The sequence below is a fragment of the Eubalaena glacialis genome, chromosome 20 (genome assembly GCF_028564815.1).
Source record: "Eubalaena glacialis isolate mEubGla1 chromosome 20, mEubGla1.1.hap2.+ XY, whole genome shotgun sequence".
NCBI lineage: Eukaryota > Metazoa > Chordata > Mammalia > Artiodactyla > Balaenidae > Eubalaena > Eubalaena glacialis.
The window spans coordinates 13,714,196-13,734,665 of record NC_083735.1 but is presented as its reverse complement, the minus strand read 5'-3'; the positions used below and the strand labels follow the sequence as shown (position 1 = coordinate 13,734,665).

At 41.7% G+C, this 20,470-nt stretch overlaps 1 long non-coding RNA gene across 3 annotated transcripts; it reads right to left on the bottom strand.

The window, feature by feature from the left end:
* Nucleotides 1-1,995: 1,995 nt before the first annotated feature.
* On the bottom strand, nucleotides 1,996-20,448 carry LOC133081244 (uncharacterized). 3 transcript variants are annotated; one of them, XR_009698768.1, is made up of 5 exons: nucleotides 20,153-20,254; nucleotides 17,254-17,388; nucleotides 11,312-11,529; nucleotides 10,864-11,028; nucleotides 1,996-2,082 (listed from the first exon to the last, which is right to left on the bottom strand). It is a non-coding gene; the product is annotated as an uncharacterized LOC133081244 (long non-coding RNA). The 3 variants fall into 3 exon arrangements; XR_009698769.1 differs by lacking the exons at nucleotides 1,996-2,082; nucleotides 20,153-20,254 and adding an exon at nucleotides 20,309-20,448 and having other exon boundaries at nucleotides 10,770-11,028; XR_009698767.1 differs by lacking the exon at nucleotides 1,996-2,082 and having other exon boundaries at nucleotides 10,770-11,028.
* Nucleotides 20,449-20,470: the final 22 nt, after the last annotated feature.

The following is a 20,470-nucleotide window of genomic DNA, read 5'->3' as shown; positions in this document are numbered from 1 at the left end:
GAGCCCCTGGCCACAGCCCAGCTCCAGAGAGCACAGTCAGCCATCCAGCTGTATATACCACTTGCTCGGGCCTTTCCTGGTCTGTGGCCTACTTTCTGCTTCCTAATCTTACCTTTCCAGCCTAATGCTCATTTCAGCTAGAGTTCTTTCCCTGGGCCCTGCGTCCCATTCTGAGCAATTCCTGTGGCTCTGGCCTTGCAGGAATTATCTGAGTCAGACCCCAGACTCACTCCACACCTCAGCCAAGGGAGGACCCTCCCCACTACCTTGGCACCTGTGGAAGCAGATGGTTCTTTCTGTTCTCGTCGTGCTCTCCTTGTGAATCATCTCCAGGCATTGCAGGTAGAATGTGTCAGCTTCTAATGTCAGCTAAGCTTTCAAACTGGTATCTTCGCAGCCTAGTGAAGATGATATAATTTTAACGAAGTGTGCGTCCCAACAGCGACTGACCCGGCAGGTTAGCACAGTAATGACAACTTTCGTTTGAGCAGGGCACGGTGCAAGTTGCTTTACATGCAGCATCTCTACTCCTCACAAGAGAGCACGTTGTCCCAATTTTACAGAGAAAATGGGCTCCCAGAGAGCAGCTTCTCATGGCTAGAGCGCGTCAGAGCATCAGCTTGGGCCCCCGTCTCCCGACTCCAGGGCCAGGGCCCTCACACGAGCCTTCACAGACATACTGGTTTATGTTAAAACAGCCCTTAGCACAGCATTGTTCTCACTCTCTATGGATTTACTGCATTTCCCTCTAAATCCCAATTCAGAGTGAGTGCCCCTCCTCCCCCGGCCATAGCCTCTGTCAGAATGCTCCCCTTGGAACTCAGTACACTCGGTTCCATGAAAACCATTCGTACCCCGAGCCCGGTTCACTGAGTTGCTTTGGGAAATATACTGTTTCCAAATTAAAACTGCCACACAAATGTGAGGGGAGGTATTGGTGCATTTCTCTCCCTGGCTGGCCACGATCTGTTATGTCTGCGCCTTTTCTTTTTCAGAATCTCCCTTTCTCATCACTGCGTCCAGCAACGCCCGCCCTCCATCTCACAGAATGTAGTTGCATTTTAAGCCAACATCCCTTAAAATCTTATACACATCTTTTCTTTTTATATTTTAAGAACAAAATAATACACTTAAGAACATACCAATTTAACCAAATAGGCTTAATTGTGGGGCTGTCACAGCGGTGTGTATTTGGTAGAATTTCGTGTTCTTGTTTCACGGTATTAAGAGAGGGTGAGTGAGCGACTTTATATTCCTTTAAGTCATAATTTACAAGGCAGTTTTACAAATGTTTTCTCACTGGCCCCTTAAGAATCTCTCAGAGGCTTAGACAAGTTGGTATTTCACAGAGGAGGGAGAGTGACTGTCCGTGATCCTGCAGCTGATGTGGAGAGAGAAGGCCTTCTGGTCTGAGAGCTGTGCACTTTGACTCCACCTCACACTCAATTCAGGTCCTTTTTTTTCTTTTTTTATGAACATATATCCCCATATCTCCTCCCTCTTGCGTCTCCCTCCCTCCCTCCCTATCCCACCCCTCTAGGTGGTCACAAAGCCCTGAGCTGATCTCCCTGTGCTATGCAGCTGCTTCCCACTAGCCATCTATTTTACATTTGGTAGTGCACCTGTGTCCATGCCACTCTCTCCCTTCGTCCCAGCTTACCCTTCCCCCTCCCCGTGTCCTCAAGTCCATTCTGTACGTCTGCGTCTTTACTCCTGTCCTGCCCCTAGGTTCCTTTTTATCCACAGGGCGACTGACTTCTCCTGTGGACCAGGGCGCTGTGTTGAAAGAACACCCCACCCTCCTTCCCCTGTTCACACAGTATGCCAAGAGTTCTGGGCAGTGCGCACCACCTCGCTGGCTATAATCTGACAGGGCCGTGGCTGAAATGGCCCCGGGGAGGGTCTCTGAAGGCTCCTCTGTTCCCTGGAGCCTGGGAGATGGAGCTCACCCTCCCTTCCTGCAGCTCCTTAGGCTCTGCTTTGCAGGTGAGGAGCATCCATTCACACCGACTGGACTGCAGGACGGATCACCAGGTCAGTGCAGTTCGGAGCCTGGCCTCCAGAAAGCTTCTCCTTTCCTCGCTGCTGCCAGAAAGGAAAGAAGGAACCTTCAATCCAATCTCTCTACCCAGGGACCCTCTTATAGGTAAGAGATGCAGTCTGATAGTGTATGACCTTCCGCTGGTTTTGCCCATGTTAAGTGAGACCTCATGGAACAAAGCAGCCATGCAAAGAGCTGGAGAAGAACATTCTAGGAAGAGAGAACAGGAACTAGAAAGCCCTGAGGAGAGAATGAACAGGGTGAGTGTTAGAAACGGGAAGGAGACCAGTGTGACGAAAGCGGGGTTCAGCAAACTTTTCTTGCAAAGGGCCGGCTAGTAAATATCTTAAGCTTTTAGGCCAGTCGGTCTTGGTTGCAACTACTCTGCTCTTGTAGCACAGAAGCCGCCCTGGACAATGCATACACGGATGGGCATGGCTGTGTTCCAATAAAACCGTATTTATGGACACTGGTAATTGAATTGCCTATCATTTTCACATGTCACAATATAGTGTTCTTCTTTTGATTTTTTTCCCAACCGTTTAAAAATGTAAAAACCATTCTCAGCTCAGGAGCTGTACAAAAACAGGCAGTCGGCTGGGTTTTGCCCGTGGGCTGTCATTTGCTGACCCCAGGGCTAAAGCATGGGGAGCGAGTGGGAGAAAGAGTAGTCCCAGATGGAGTGAGAGAGAATGAGGTGGGCGCAGGCCAGACCCCATGCAGGGGTTTTGTAGGCCATGGAAGCAAGAGCGGATTTTATTCTAATTGCTGTGAGGAGTGCCTGAGGGGCTTTAGGCAGGAGTGTGACGTGATATATTTTAATAACACTCTGGTGCATCTGAGTCTAGAGTGGACTGTCAGGAGACAAAAGTAGAAGCAGAGATACCAGTAAGGAGCCTTCTCCATCAGACCAGGAAGAGACAACAAAATCCTGGAATGGGAATTAGATCCCCAACCTCAAAGGGAGTGGCCCATCAGGGGGATAGGTGTTTGAGCAGAGCACCTGGTACATAGCATGTTCTCAGTAAGTGTACATTCCCTACACTTTCCTTCCTTCTTTGGTGATAAAAAGGCTGGAATACTGGTTTGGTCCAAATCTCTCACCACTCTCAGAAAAATGAGTCATTCTACTAAAAATAAGTCAGATAATATCATGAAAAGTGAGTGGACACACACTTAAGTTTTGTTAATGATTCTGTGATAGGTTATGTGTATGTGTGTGTGTGTGTGTGTGTGTGTGTGTGTGTATTCATATTTTTGTTGAGCCACATGAAATAGCTAAAATTTTCTACTGATTAAGGTTTATCGAGATCACTGGCCTTATTGGTGCTCTGAAAATACATTTAGTTGTCCTCATTAAAAGTATTAATATGTAAATCAAACCATCATGCTGTATGCCTTAAATTTATATAATGATGTATGTCAATTATTTCTCAATAAAACTGGAAAAAAGAATTAATATATTGAAAAGGTTTTTAAAAATTATCCTTAAGTACCGAGAGAAAAAAACAAACTTGATCATTTTGCCAGAATTAACAAAAACCAACCTTTATACACCATTCCATGTTCTCCCAATCTCTTAATCTCACCTGGCATTGAATCAGCATAAAAATGTAAGAAACACCAAAGTCACGAATTTGCCTGATATTGGCAAGTTATCAACTTGGAAAAGGGGGATGAATCACCCTGGATCCCATATGGGACCACATAAGACCATGAGGTTGAGATAAGGCGTGATAAAAATGTAACCAACCCAGAATCTGGGCATGAAGTAGACAGTTGTAGGGTTAAAGATTTTAGACCTGTTTGATTTTATGTACTTAGAAAGGTAGAGGTGGTTAATCAGTAGTTATTAATATTATATTTACAGCAAAGCATACATATGACCATAGTCCTTGGCCCAGGACAGCTCTGGGGAGAATCCTTCCTCGCCTCTTCCAGTTTCCATGGCTCTGAGCATTCCTTGGCTTGCAGCTGCATCACTGTAGTCTCTGCCTTTGTCCTCACGTGGATTTGTCCTCTGTGGGTGTGTCTTCTTCTCTTCTTTATAAGGACACTTGTCTTTGGATTGAGGGCCCACCAGGATGACCCAGTATGATCTCATTTCCAGATCCTTAACTGATGACAAGTCTGCTGTCATCTTTATTTTTGTTCCTTTTTATATAATACCTTTTTCTTCTCTGGCTGCTCTGAAGATTTTTCTCTTTATCATGTGTTTTCAGAAATTTAGTTATGATTTGCCTCACTGTGTTTTATTGTTTGTTTGATTGATTGTCCTGCTTAAGGTTTGTTGAGCTTCTTGCATCTATGGGATTCATCAAATTTGGAAAATTTTTGGTCATTATTTCCTCAAAGATTTTTTTCTGGCCTCCCCCCACTCCTCTCTCTTCTCTTTCTGGGATTTCAGTTAAATATATGTGTGTCAGATTGCTTCGCATTGCCCCAAAGGATCACTCAGTCTTTGTTTATATTTTCATTTTCTTTCAGTCTTTTTTTTTTTTTAATCTCTGTGCTTCATTGTGGATAGATCGTATTGCTATCACTTCATATTCCCTGGCCTTTTGTGCCTAATCTGCTGCTATTCCTATCCAGTGAACTTTTTTGAAATAAACTTTTATTTGAGAAGAGTCTTAGATTTACAGAAAAACTGCAAAGATAGTACAGAGTTCCTGTATACTCCTCACCCAGTTTCCCCTATTGCTAACATTTTACATTACTGTGACACATTTGTTACAGCTAATGAACCAACGTTGGTGTATTACTATTAACTAAAGTCCATACTTTATTCAGATTTCCTTAGTTTTTACCTAATGTCCTTTTTCACCTCTAGGATGCCACATTACATGTAGTTATCATGCCTCCTTAGGCTTCGCTAGGTTGCGACAGTTTCTCATACTTTTTTGTTTTGGATGCCTCTGAGAGTTTTGAGGAGGTATTTTGCGGAATGTCCCTCAGTTTGGGTTGGTCTGATGTTTTCCTCATGGTTAGACTGAGTGTATTAGGTTTTTTTTGCTGTCGTAATAAATTACTACAAACTTAGTGGCTTAAACAATACAACACAAATATATTACTTATAATTCTGTAGGTCAGAAGTCTAACATGAGTCTCACTGGGTCAAAATCAATGTGTCAGAGGGCTGTATTCCTCTCTGGAAGTTCTGGGGGGTTCTGTGTCCTTGTCTTAGCTTCTAGAGGCCATTTACAACCCCTTGGCTGGGGTTCCCTTCCTCCATCTACAAACCGAGCAACTCTCTCTGACCTTCCGTCTCTGACCTGCTACCATCGTCACATCTCTCTCTCTGTCTCTGGCGACAGAGCAGTGAAAGGTCTCCACTTTTAAGGACTCATGTGATTAGACTGGGTTCACCCAGATAATCCAGGGTAGTCTCTGGATCTCAAGGTCCCTATCCTTAATCTCATCTGCAAAGTCTCTTTGCCCATAAAGTAATATATTCTGGGGTTTAGAATATGGACATTTTGGGGGCCATTATTCTGCCTACCACATTGGAGTTATGGATTTTTGATACAAAGGCCACTGAGTCATTTTCATTACATCATATTAAGGGTTCATGCTATCAACATGATTTATCACTGATGATGTTAACTTTGATCACTTGGGTGAGGTAGTTTGTCAAGTTTCTCCACTATAAAGTTATCTTTGCCTCTATTTCCATACTGTTCTCTTTGGAAGGAATTCACTAGGCGCATCCCACACTTAAGGGATTAGAATTATGCTCTACCTCCTTGAGGGAGTAGGACCTACGTAAAATTATTTAAAATTTTTCTGTATGCATATTTGCATTTATTTATTATCATTGATTTTTATTAGTATGGACTCATCAATATTTATTTTATACTTTGAGTTATAATCCAATACTTTTTCTTTTTTTTTTTTGTTCAAACTGTTTCAGCATAGGTCTTTCATTTGGCTCCTTTGTTCCTTTGACATGCCTCCATCATTTTGTTTTTTTGAGAACTTTCTTGCTTTCTGTATATTCTCTGCCCCAGCTCTAGAATCTCATTTCTCCAAGAAGCCCTGGTTTCTTTTATTGGAGAATGGATTTAGAAACCAAGATCTGGTTCTGGGTTCATCCAGTTAAACTTTCAGATGGTGTACTTTTTATCTTAGAATTTTCATTTATTTCTTTTTGATATCTTCCTTTTCTTTTTCTCATTAGGTTCATATTTGCCTTTAAATATGTGTTCACAATTATAAGATCTTTAAAAAAAATCTTTGTCTTCTACTTCCATCATATCTAGCTTTTATTTGTATCTATTCCTACTGCTTTTTTTTCTTGATTCTGGGTCATGTTTTCTTACTTCTTGGCATGTTTAGTAATTTTTTATTAGATTTTAGACATTGTGTATTTTATGTTGCTGAATGTTTGAATTCTTGTTTGATTTTTCATTTTTAATGAGTTTTTGGCTTTGTTTAGGCAAATAGTTTTTTTTGTTTTGTTTTTTAAATTTATTTATTTATTTATTTATTTATTTATTTATGGCTGTGTTGGGTCTTCATTTCCGTGCGAGGGTTTTCTCTAGTTGCGGCGAGCGGGGGCCACTCTTCATCGCGGTGCGTGGGCCTCTCACTGTCGCGGCCTCTCCCGTCGCGGAGCACAGGCTCCAGACGCGCAGGCTCAGTAGCTGTGGCTCACGGGCTTAGTTGCTCCGTGGCATGTGGGATCTTCCCAGACCAGGGCTCGAACCCGTGTCCCTGCATTGGCAGGCAGATTCTTAACCACTGCGCCACCAGGGAAGCCCTAGGCAAATAGTTTTACTCGCATTTCAGCTTTATCCCTTCAAGACCCGATTTTAATTTTTCTAAGACATATGGAAAGTAGCCCCGCTTCAGCGTTTGTTCAGCCCTACCAGAGAGGCATAAATGGCTTGGCATCTCCATTCTGCCTGTTGGGAATTTGATCAATTCCAAGGTCTGTGTAAGCTCTGGGAATATTTCGTTTACCATGCCCCAGTCATTCTTTGTCCAGCCTTTTGGAGTTCTGGTTTTCACATGCCTAGTCCAGAACTCAGCAAACGCTAGAGGGGACCATACAAATTTCTGGAGCTCTTTTTCTGTGTAACTACGTCTTCTTGAGAACTCTGCCTCACAACTTCCATCTATCTAAGCTTCTCTGATGTCTGATTTTTGTTTCCTCAGTTTCTTCCCTGCTTCTATTTGGGTCCCCCCATCCCTGCAGCTGCAGCATGGAAATCACCTCCAACAGAAAGCCCAGGGCTCACTTCATCTGATTCCCTTTTCTCAAGGATCATTGTCCTGTGCTGCCTGAAAAACTGTTGTTTCATATGTTTTGTCCAGTTTTCTAGTTGTTTACTGCAGGTTGTCAAGTCTAGTCCTTATCACTCTTTCATGGCCAAACTATCCCTTCCTTTCTTAATTGTGATGTCTTGATATAGATCTTCACATCATATCTTTGTTTACATATTGAATTAGACATTGGGGTGCCTTTTAAATTTGGAAAATCATGTCCCTCAAAATTTCCTGAGGAATTTTCTTATGCCTCTACTAATTTCCTGTCCACGGTTATCTCAATTCTCATCTTCTAAAATTTGTACTAGATATTGGGTCTCTTGCATTGAGTATCCATTTTTTATTATTTTTTCCTATTGTCCATTTCTTTATTATTTTATTATGCTTTATATTGAGATTTACTTGACTTTATCTTCCAATTATTCTATAGAACTAAAAAAATGTTCTGTCATATTTTTAATTTCTAGGAACCCTTTTGTATTTGCTAATTGTTCCTTTTAATATCATTTTGTTCTTCTTCTGTAGATGTAATATCTTCTCTCACATCTTTAATGATATTAACATTTTTTGACATTTTCTTTCCCGCACCATCTTTGTTTCCTCTGAGTTCTTTGTTCTGTTTTTTTTCATCATGGTTATATTAGAGTGTCTCTTGGCCCTTGAGTGTTCACTCTTAAAAGTAAGGCACCAAAAAGCTCACCTGACCAGAAGCTCAGCATACATGTGTTGGTCTTATACACTGGTGGTCTTCACTGAGGCAGATCGGGGGACCAGTTGTTGTTTTTACTGAGGCCCTGCAAATATCACTGTTTACAAGTATTTTCTCTGGGGTAGCACCCTCCAGTCTCCTCTCTTGGAATTTTATTCTGGATGTTGGTGTTCTGGGTCTGAGCAGTAGAGAAGAAATGGAGATTTCACTGTTCCACACACAGACTCCCTCAATTCTCTTGCTTCAGATGGAACTCCACCTCTGCTCACCTCAGAGTCTGGAGGGAGAAGAGAGGTCAACAAACTGCTTGGGAACTGGGTGGGGGTGGAGAACTGGAGGGATCAATTTAATTCTGCTGCCCCCTGCCCAGTTTTTCCCATTCCTGTGCTTTTCTGGGTTCTGTATGGAAAATTAGCTCACTCCTCAACTCCCTTTGCAGCCACTAAGGTTCGACCTTCCTTCTCTCTGCTTAGTCTTTGATATTCATCTTTCCAAATTCTCTCTCTATATACTGTGGGCACAGACATCTCCTAGTTTCCGAATGATGGATATGCATTTCTGTTACCTGTTTTCCTTGATGTTTCTTGGTGAATTTTGAGAGAAGGTGGTTGGGTGGGTATGTCTTTACTCTGTCATTCTGAAACCAGAGTCTCCCACATTTTTGTAGCAGAAAACAGGACTCTTATAATTCCTTTATTTTTGTTTCATTAAAGCCTAAACTTGGAGATAAATTAAATTTTAATCTAATTTGAGCTTTATACTGGCTAATAGGAAGAAATGAAGTATATAGAAAAAGGGTTAGAGGTCATCAAACATCTAGATAAAATACTAGTTTAGTGCACAGGTGTTTTGCCTACGTGACCACAAGCTCAACATCTGAGCATTAGATATTTTCTTCTTTAGTTTTCACCAGCTGTCTGGAATCATCATAGCCATGTAATTAAAGTAACTTGTGAGCGGAATGCTGATTTAACAAATAACTTGAGGCTACTCTTCTGTACATGCTGAACGTGGCCATGGACAGATCCACTACATTACATCAGCCCGTCCGCTGATACACACCCTAACCTAAGAGCTTCCAAGGAATTCACATCTGCAGGCACTGATCTGGTGACTGTCACCTTTCGCTTTCATTCCATGGAATCAGTTAAAGTATCCCAAGGAAATAGTTCTCAGCCTATAGTTTTAGAGGCCAAAGAGCTGCCTTAGCGATCTTCTTAAATGCACATATTTCTTCCACATGTTGGATGTAGGAGCCTTTCTGCCCCCATATCCACTTTTTAACTGAAAAAACTAGTTTCCTAACTATACCAATATATTTAATGTATAATTCAACAAAATCCCTTTGGCCTAAACACAGAACTGGCCTGGACTGTAGGACCAGATGAATTTGTTAGATGGGTGTTCTGTGTGGGATGAGAGGACATTTTCAAGTCTGAAAGCTTCTGTGAAGGATTTTTAAAGCTGGCTGTTAAGTATACACACACACACACAAATCTGTTTTTAATTGCTCATTTATTTATTGTGTGAGCATTTTATTTTATTTTTATTTTTTTTATTGGGGTATAGTTGTTTTAATTGCTTATTTATTTTTAACCTATTCTTTAAGGTACAGCTCAAATCCCACTACCTGTAGGAAGCCTGAGCCGTTCTTTGGTATCCTTACTATGCTTTGTTGTTTACCATGTGGAATCATTTATTTTTGTGCTTGACTGATGAAGGTGTCATGCTGATGTAATGGACACCTATCACTCGGTGAATAATCCTCAGAATAGGTACAGAGAAAACTGGACTAAGGTCTCTACTTTTCCTGAGGCCACTGAACTGACATCATGGACATACAAGTAATGTTGAACAGAAACGCACACAGCACTTTCTCAAAGTGTATTCAGTGGGCCAGACTCCAGCAGCTGCTTGCTTCCCTCCTGTGAATGCATCGAGCCTGCCTGGAGGGGAAGCCGTGTTGGTTCTGTAAGATGCTGTAGGAGAATTCATCAGGGTGAAGCAGAGAACCCTTAACAAGAGCAGGGCTCAAGCTGGCATGAGAGCAACAGCCTTTATTCCCACAGTTTTACCCTTTAGGAAACTCCTCCTTACCTTTCAGGTAGCAGATATGCACAGAAAGGGCCACGACGGGCCTTTCCCATGGGGAGAGCAGGAGGATTTTATAGGGAAGTGAAACGCCAGCCTGCTTAAAAGTGTCTCCATCGTGGGTCTATTGGGTGGCTCTGGGTTAAAGCACTCTTACCAGAAGGGCCCTGAAGTGACATAAACATAGTGGAGACTCAAGAAAAGTCTAGGGCTTCCCTGGTGGCGCAGTGGTTGAGAGTCTGCCTGCCAATGCAGGGGACACGGGTTCGAGCCCTGGTCTGGGAAGATCCCACGTGCCGCGGAGCAACTAAGCCCGTGCGCCACAACTACTGAGCCTGCGCATCTGGAGCCTGTGCCCCGCAAGAAGAGAGGCCACAATAGTGAGAGGCCCGCGCATTGCGATGAAGAGTGGCCCCCGCTTGCCGCAACTAGAGAAAGCCCTCGCACAGAAACGAAGACCCAACACAGCCAAAAATAAATAAATAAATAAATAAACTTGAAAAAAGGTCACAAGCAAAATTATTAAAAAAAAAAAGTCTATTGATAATTATCAAGGGCAGTTTCTCTCTCTCTCTCTCCCCTTCTCTCTCTCTGACACACACATACAATACCAAGCAAAACAGAAATCAGAAATCAAAGTGATTTTAATCTTTCTCTTTAATCTGCTCTGTATTTCCAAATTTTCATTTTGTTTTAAAATTATCATCTTTTTACTCAGTACAAAAATAAATAAAGAAAAAAATTAGTAGCTCACCTGTCCTTAAGGTGACCAATATTAACAGCTTCATATCTACACCTTTATCCTTTTAAATTCAAACTTTTTTGGGGGGTGTCCACTGTTGTCTTTGCAAAAAGGAGATCAAAATATGAACCTTTCTTTGCATCTTGATCTTCATTCTTTATAATACATCCTGGTCCCCTGTCCAGAACAACAGATATTCTTAATTTGTTCTTTTTTATTGGTGCATAACATCCCACAGAATGGATCAACCCCAGTCTATTCAATCATTCAGTTATCAACATTCAAGTTCTTTCTGATTTTGTCACTACAAAGAAGTCTGTATTGCTCTAATATTCTTCTATAATCATGTATTATTTATATTAGAAAATATCATTTAGACTATAAAAATAGAGAGATAATTACTATGAAGTCAAGAAACAGATGCTGAATGAACAGACAAATGAATGTATTAAAATGTTACCTGGGAGTGGGGCCACATGCCATTTCTGTCTTGAAATAATCATCTTTGCACTGTGGGCCCTGTCTCCCAACGTGGACTGCAAATGCCTCAAGATCGGGAAGCAGGCCTCTTTCTTCTTTGTCGCCTCCAAAATTGCTGAGCACGGTCCTGTGGAGGGTGGGCAGCCGCAGGCCCACACAACGCACTCAGCCCTCATAGTGTCTTTTGAAAACAGCTGTCTAGATTTCAGAATGAAAGTTTCCCATGTGTACAATGTTATAAAATGGTGTATTCCCGGGCCAGCCCACAAACTCTTAATTTAACCCATAATGAAGGAAAACTATATACTTGTACCATCATGGTTTCTTATTATTTCTGTGGGAAAAATGTTCTGAATTGAGTTTCTGCATGCAGAGAATCCTCCTGTACTGTGTGTGTGTGTGTATGTGTGTGTGTGTGTGTGTGTGTGTGTGTGTGAGAGAGACAGAGACAGAAACAGAGAGAGAGAGAGACATCCTACCCTTTACTGCCTTCAAATGAGTTGTTTTCTCTCCCTTCTGCTAATCCTGTTATACGTGGAAATTGAGCAAGCAAAATAGGAAATATGATGACTAAATGTGAAAGTGCCAGAAAGAAGAAAGGCAAAAAAAGAAAAAATTTAACATAAAATTTTGATATTTTGCTTAGAGTCTTCATTCATGTTTGAGATCTAAGAATTTGAATTTGATTGCTAAGAATATAGTAATATTCTTGCATACAAATGAAATGAAACTTTACAAGTAGAAGAGATTCTTTAGTTGTTATAGATTTCTCCTAAGTCAAACTTTTTCAAACGGCATATTTAAAACATGATGTGAATCAAAGCAAAAGCTTATTTAAATATTAATAATGATTATGGAATGTATCACTTATTAATAGCCATTGATCTGGACACACGTTAGTTTGTTTTTATATGTTCCTTTGGAGAGTCCTGTTTGGAGAGTCATTAAAAATGAATATTTTGATAAAATTGAAGACTGGGAGAAACTATATAGCATTTGTAGGAAAAAATTATCTTCTACACAGAGATTTTAAAATTCTTATAAGAATGTAGTGTAAAATATAAGATGTATTAACCAGTGCTTTGTTTTTTGAAGTCCCATGGATAAAACTAGCTAAAACTTAGAAGTCGGGCTTCCCTGGTGGTGCAGTGGTTAAGAATCCGCCTGCCAGTGCAGGGGACACAGGTTCAAGCCCTGGTCCGGGAAGATCCCACATGCCACGAGCAACTAAGCCCGTGCGCCACAACTACTGAGCCTGTGCTCTAGAACCCGCGAGCCACAACTACTGAAGCCCACACGCCTAGAGGCCGTGCTCTGCAACAAGAGAAGCCACCGTGATGAGAAGCCCGTGCACCGCAACGAAGAGTAGCCCCCATTCACTGCAACTAGAGAAAGCCCACGTGCAGCAACGAAGACCCAACGCAGCCAAAAATAAAATAAATAAATTTTAAAAAAACCTTACAAGTCCTTTACATAAAACTCATAAGCATATCAAGAAATAATTTTCTGAAATCACCTATAAAAATATATTAAAATGTTTACATTAATAAAAGGAAAATCTATTCTTAAAAATGTTAATTTTTCAAAAGGAAGAAAATCACCCATAGTTCCACTCCTCAAAGACACCCACTATTAATGTTTTGATGTGGTTCCTTTTCACCTTACTTATATGAACATCTTTAGGGTGACCTTACTGTACATATAAAACTTTGTTTTCCTTTTACCCTCCATGGAGCATAAATTTCCTACTATGTTACTTAAGTTCATCATAAGCAAAAATACCAATAAGAGTGTATATGTGGTAAAATATTTGTAAGCATTGTGGAAGATGACAGGGCTAGGTTAGTGTTCCTCTAATTTCTCAATGAGGGAAAAGGCTTGGTGAAAAGTGTCATATAAACATGACATCAACCACATACATTGTGAAACGAGTCGTCATGAATCTGTTCGTTCTGCATCCCTGAAAAGATGAAAAGTTCTCATCAAGGTAGGAAATAAAAACAAGGAAATATGGAGACAATCTGAGCAACTCAAGTGAGGGTGAACCTACAACGTTGGCCCCTCCGCCGAGGCTGGCTCCGCCCAGCCACCCAGCGTGAACTCACCCATCAACCCTCCCTCGGGCGTCTGTTCCTGGGTCTGCATATTTCTTTCTCTCCTTCAGTCTTAAGGTTCTTCACTTATGGTTTGTCGTGTTTTCTTTCTTATCTCCAGTTATAGGAAAATGAAGCAAAACTAACTGCCAGTAGTATTGGTGGCTTTGATCTTTTTCACATTTCTTTTTAAAGCGACAGAACCTTTTCCCCAAATGAAATCTTACGCAGAAACTCAATATGTAAAACAGGAAAGAAAGTGATATTTTTTTTGGTTGTCCGGAGAGAAGTGGTGCTAAAAACCCAGCATCCACAGCTGGACATTGAGAAAATAGTGGTGGGCTGTTTAAACCAACATTTGCTTTCAAATTACAAAACATCCAAGGCAAATCGTGAAGTTTTACTTACGCCGATTGTTCTGCCAACAAAAATTCAGTTTTGTGGAAACTATTTATTACACACAAGGGGTTTCTGATGGAAAAGAAATTTGAAAAATTTTAGAAATCAAAAAAAAGAAATACATTTGAAACCATTAAATTTTGGAATGAATGTTGATTTTGTGGTGACACAATCTCTGAAAATTATCATCATTCACTCAAAACAGTCTGAGGAAAGTAGCATGTGCCTGGAATCCACAGTTGAATATATCTTCTTTTTTTTTTAAGGGAAGTTTTTATGGGGGTAGGGTAAAAAGAATGAAGTAAAAAATTACTTCATTTATTTGTGGAGATGAAAATCAGAGAGAAAGTTAAAGGGAAAGAAATACCTTAAGAATACCAAAAAGAAATGAAAAAGAAGATTAAACTGTTTCAAAATATCCCCAATGCATTGTTTCCTCAACAAATTCATCATGTAATGAACTGAGAGGTCAGTGCAAGAACAGTTACAAATTCTTCTGAGAAATCCACAAATTAAGAAATCCTTGCATTTCACTGACGTTGAGGAGACAGTTGGGAAATTTATAGCGTGACCTTTTAAAACCACAGAACCCTTCAAAATCTTCCCATTGATATTAGAATAAAATCCAAAGTCCTTGATCTGGCCTCTGCCCACCTGCCTGTGTCCTTCTTACCCTCATTCAGAACTCTGAAGTCACATTCACCTTCTTTTGGTTTCCAGAATATGCCAGACCCTTTTGCTTTTCAGGGCCTTTGTCTTCAATCTTTCCCCTGGCTCGGGGCTTCGTCACACAATTGATATCAGTTATGTGTTGAAGTGTGTCCCCCTCAAAATTCATATGTTGAAATCCCAATCCCGCAATACCTCAGATTGTCTTTGCAGATGTAATGAATTAAGATGAGATCATATTGGAGTATGGTGGGCCCCTAATCCAGTAAGACTAGTGTCCCTATAAAACAGGGAAATTTGGATACAGACACACATCCAGGGAGAACACCACGTGAAGATGAAGGCAGAGATGGAGTGATGCTGCTACAAGCCAAAGAATGCCCAGGATTGCTGGCCAACCACCAGAAGCCAGGAGGCAAGGAACAGATCCTTCCCCCATAACCCTCAAAAGGAGCCAACCCTGTGGACACCTTGGTCTTGGACTTCCAGCTTCCAGAACTGTGAGGCAATGCATTTCTGTTACTTCCACCACCTGGCTTGTGGTACTGTGTTATGGCAGCCCCAAGAAATGAATACAGTCTCCTCCAAGTTTTGGCTTAAATGTCATTTTCTCCTTGAGAAACCTTCCTTGACCACCTAGATCCCCCAGTATTTTCTATCCAAAGTCCTGTTTGTTTCCCTCAGAACACGGATACAAATCTGTAACTATTTTCTTGGTTTGTTTGTCTGTCTATCGACATCACCCCCACTAGAATGTAAGCTCCAGGAGAGCAGGGGTTGGTCTTGCCTTGTTCTTACCGGCTTGTCAGGAGCACGGCTAGGAAATGTCTTGGAGTTGCATCTCAGGAGAAGGAGGCAGCGCTGAGAGGTGTATGTGTGAATTGTCGTGCACCTTTTGGATGTCGTGGAGATGAAACTTTCTGAGGAAGTAGGAGTATTTAAAAATACTGTCAATCCTTTGTTTTCTGACTCTTCTGTCTTTCTGATTGGCAAACTTCCAAACATTTTCCAATAGGATAAGGTGTGTTATTCAAAATGCTCAGAAGTTTGGGGACAAAGAGAACAGACTGAACATCATCAAGGTTCACATGCTGTGAATGAGGAGCTTATAGGAAAATGGTGGAAGCTGTAACAAAAATTCTTCAAATATTCGGATTCAGTGAATTATGTGGTTTGCTGAATTTATGTTACAAACTGGAAATTTATTTTTAAAAAATTTTTTTAATTTTATTTATTTATTTTTGGCTGCGTTGGGTCTTCGTTGCTGTGCGTGGGCTTTCTCTAGTTGCGGTGAGCAGGGGCTACTCTTCATTGCGGTTCACGGGCTTCTCATTGCGGTGGCTTCTCTTGTTGCGGAGCACAGGCTCTAGGTGCGTGGGCTTCAGTAGTTGTGGCACGCGGGCTCAGCAGTTGTGGCTCGTGGGCTCTAGAGCGCAGGCTCAGTAGTTGTGGCGCATGGGCTTAGTTGCTCCGTGGCATGTGGGATCTTCCCGGACCAGGGCTCGAACCTGTGTCCCCTGCATTGGCAGGCGGATTCTTAACCGCTGCGCCACCAGCAAAGTCCCTAAAATATTTTTAATACTTGAAACTATTATAGTAATTTTTTCTAAAGAACCTCAAGGCAAGGCTATAGGCACTTTTTCTTTCTGACTTTAAAAGTACTACTTTATAGTTTATTACCTTAGAGAAATAATGAATATTTCAAAGCCATTTGGGATGAGACAGAGAAATTATAGCAAAAAAAAAATTTTGAAGGTTTCAAAGTTGAAACCCTTCCTTTTGGACAAGAAAAATTCACTCATCTCTCTCTCCCTCTCTGCCCCCATACACACACACACACACACACACACACATACACACACACATACACACACACACACATCCTGGCACTTTTAAAGAGTATTTCTTCCCTTACTTCATCAGAAGAACAGGACAAAATTAATATTTATTACTAAGGATTGGGCAATATATTACTCAATTTAAATTCATTATTTTCAGAGAATAATTGCAACAAAATGCACCTCATTTTAGAGTTTCTAGGCAAATGGAAGAAACTGTTACATGAGGTAATATTTCTCCAACTTGATGCCTATGGTCCCTGAACTTTGATGGCTTTTTCAACATCTTTGCAGTTCTACTGTTTCAACTGCAATCTAATATGGCTGTATATTTATTCAGTGTGGACTTCACAATGATATTCTTTGCTTTGTATTGGCCAACTGCTCTGGCAAGTGTGGAACACTCATTTTCCATGATTTTATAACCTCTGCTAAATTATAGCAGCATGGAAGAGAGCCTTGGTGGCCAGGACCGAAGTGGTACCAGAGATACTGTGGGGAAAATTAGGGCATCAACTGACAGACTGATGAGGGGGGCCCTGATTTAATCACAGCTATAAATACTTAACCCTTTAGTGAGCATGCCATCATATTCTACATTCATAATTTTAACGTACAGTTATAAAGACAGCGATTATAGATGGAGGTGATGTCCGAGTCATTACTAGGATGATACAATGGAAATTAACATTCCAACTTACTAGACTGTAAGAAAACTTCTTGGAAGGCAGATATTTTCATTTGTTTTGTTCACAAGAAAAGTTCTTGGGCATTCAATAAATGATTATTACTTGACTCAATAAATGATTCAATAAATGATTATTACTTGACTCAATAAAGGATTATTGCTTAAATGATTATTTTATCAAACTATTCTCATTTATTAGAAAAATAAATTAAAAACCCATTTGAGAGGGGCTAACCTTGAATGTATCTTTAAGTTTCAATCATGGAGAGGTCAATTGCTGCATGGCCAAGTAATCACTCTCCTTTCTCGACTCCCTTGAAAAGAAATGAGTCCTGATGCATCCAGGTAGACGGTCCTAGGATGTTCCGTTCTGCAGGTGAAACATAAACACGCCTCACTCAGGAGCTCACTCTAGTTTCAATATACTGCACTGCTCAAACAACATCTGTTGCTTTAGACCAGGTGTTTGGTCAGATTTCTTTGGTATGGCAAAGGCTATTTTTTCCAGAAACTTTCAAAAAGGTTATATTTTGCTATACTGATCCGTTTTCCACAGAGATTTATGACTGTATGCATCTCATCAAAGGGCTAAAATATTTCTTGACGATGTATATCAATACACAGTGGATTTTGGGGTCATATTTACATGTCTTCAAGGGCATAAGAACAGAATGAAATTCAGTCTATGTTTTATGAGTTTAGGGGCCTGGAAATTGGAAATGATACCCATGCCCAGGGAGCTCCAGGGGCTCAGGAAAGGTGGGAGTTGGTGATGTCTCCCAGTTTCCTGGCTGGTTAATGAAGTGACAAATACAAGGTGGTAGGGAAGGATGTTATGAGTTTAGTTTTGGACATAAATAATTTGTTGTACCCGAGGAACATCTAGAATAAATGCATCCAGAGCTTAGAAATTATAGATGATGGAGTTATCACCAAATAGTGATATCTGAAGCTTTGGATGTGGGTGAGAGCACTCAAAGAGAAAGCATGTAGAATTAGAAAATAGGAGGGGTGAAGACAGAATATCTAGAAACACCATAATTAGGAGGCTGGCAGCAGAAGAGGAGCCAGCCGAGAAATAAAACAGGAGAAGGATGTCACATAGGCATCGGGCAGTATGAGGGGAATTATTAAATGATACAGAGACGCTGAGCAGATGAGGACTGGAAATGGCCCTTTAGAAAAATTACTAGAGGGACTTCTCTGGCAGTCCAGTGGTTAACACTCCGTGCTTCCACTGCAGGGGGCACAGGTTCGATTCCTGGTCAGGGAACTAGGAGCCCTGCATGCTGCGTGGTGGAGCCAAAAAAAAAAAATTACTAGAAGGAAATACATAAAAATATCACCAGGTCTATTCCTTACTGGTAAGATTGCAGGTGTCATATTTTCTTTTCAACTTTTCTGTACTTCCTGCATTCTGCACAATAAATATCGATTACATTTATATTAAAAATACTCTGATAAAGTCTAAAATATTTTTTGAGAACCCAGGGCAAGTACCTATTAATTCCCAAGTAGTTGAGTGCCTCTGTGCTAGACACCATGCTAAGGACAAAACAACGAACAAGAGGATGGCTCTGTTGTTTTACCAAAAGGAATGGAAGCTGGGTTGACAAGGGAGGGGTGTAGAGCTTGTGGGGCACAGTAGCAGGAGATGGGGCTGGAAAAGAAGTTTGGTGCCAGATTATAATGGGCTTTTTATGTCTTGTCAAATAATATGGACTTTATTCTGAAGGCTGTGGAGAGATTTTTGAGGGGTGGAGTTTGGATTGGAATTGTGCTTCACCTGAAGTTGATTTTCTGCTTAACTTGGCTGTTAACCTGGATGAGCCCGAGTTAAGAAGCCCAGTTCTGAGGCCACTGCCATAGCTGAATAAAGGCGATGCAAAGGGGATGGAGGAGGGGCCAGGCCCAGAGAGATCTGGGGTCAGCATCAACAGGTCAGTAGGATACTATTGATTGGATGTGTGTTGGGGGGAAGGAAAACATTAAGGACTACTGGGTTTTTAACTTGGGCCCATGGGTGGTAAAGAGTGACAACTGTCCTACAGAGTTTGTACACAGTTACTCTAATCACCTATAATAGTCATTGCTTTATGAAATAAGAAAGTGACTGGCTGGGTCAAATAGTATTCTATGAGGGGATAAGAAATAATGGTGCATGGGAAATCTATTTTTGAGACCACGGCCACAAAACAGAAGCCTAAACCCTCAGCTGTCTCCTCACCAAAAGCATTGAGATACTTTTCTTTTTCCAGTCCATAGAACTCAATACTTCTGTGACAAAGAGGGTGTTGGAGCTATGTTTTTAGAAAAGTGTTTACATATATGTAGCTCTGGCCTCTCAGGAAGGGACTTTCTGTGTCGGGGAGAGAAGTTTGGGAGAAGGCCAATGAAACTGCATGTGGGGGAAGAAACAGGTATAACCAGGTGAGAATCTATACTTTAAAACAAGGGACCCCAAAAACGGTAGGTCCCAAGTGAACTGTATCAGTTTGAGCTAACACACCTTGAAGGTGACAGGTGCTGCCCCTGTATTCTTGCATTCTCTCACTCATCCCCATTTCAAGGCATTGAATACTGAGGCGTTAGGTTAAGCAACTTGACTGGGGATGCCCAGCTAGTAAGTTAAAGAGGCCAAATTTGAACCTAGCTGCATGTACTACAGTATAAAACCCCTCTCCTGGACCAGCCACATTAAGACATCTTTCAGGAAAATTAGCTCTCACCCTTGCCCATCTCATCCTGCAGGGAGGGAACTTCTGTTGCACACTCAGTCTGGGAGGACGCTGCTGGTGACTTACTAGGGGAAGGCCTTCCTTTTCGCCCCCAGACGGAGCGCCAGGCGGTGTCCCTGATGACAGCTGCCCTTCAAATGGTTACACACTCAGCTACTGATAAGGGTTCAAATAAAGTTAAGGATGCGTTACTTGGCCCAGTTATTGCACTAGTATCTAAGTAATGCTCTCTTGTCAGTGAATTGCTCCTCGTGTTCCTTGGAAGTGGGCAGTGTTACAAAGTGAATTTTTATTCACTCAGAAAACAGGCTCTAAACACCGCTGACACCTGCCCCACCAACTGCATGGCAAGAGCTTTGCCTCCCCGACACGCCCTCCTCCTCCCTCCTTCCCTACCTTCAGGTGACCCTTAGGATGGAGAGTCAGGTAGGTACCTGCTGTCCCCTCCTACCGCCGCCAGCTTACGGCCGGAACCCAAGCTCGCGCCCAGTACCCCACCCCCCGGACCCCCACTCGAGTGTGAGCGCCCGGGTGTGCGAGCAGCAGACTCACGCGCAGCCGCTTGTTGCTCCCGCTGCCGCGACGTGGGGAAGTGAAAATGAAATGGACTTTTCTGAGAAATGATGAAAGCGGCGCTGCCTGCCAATGAACAGCGGCGGCGAACTTCCGCACCTCCAGGCCGGGCAGCTCGCGCCCTCCCTCCGCCTCCACCTC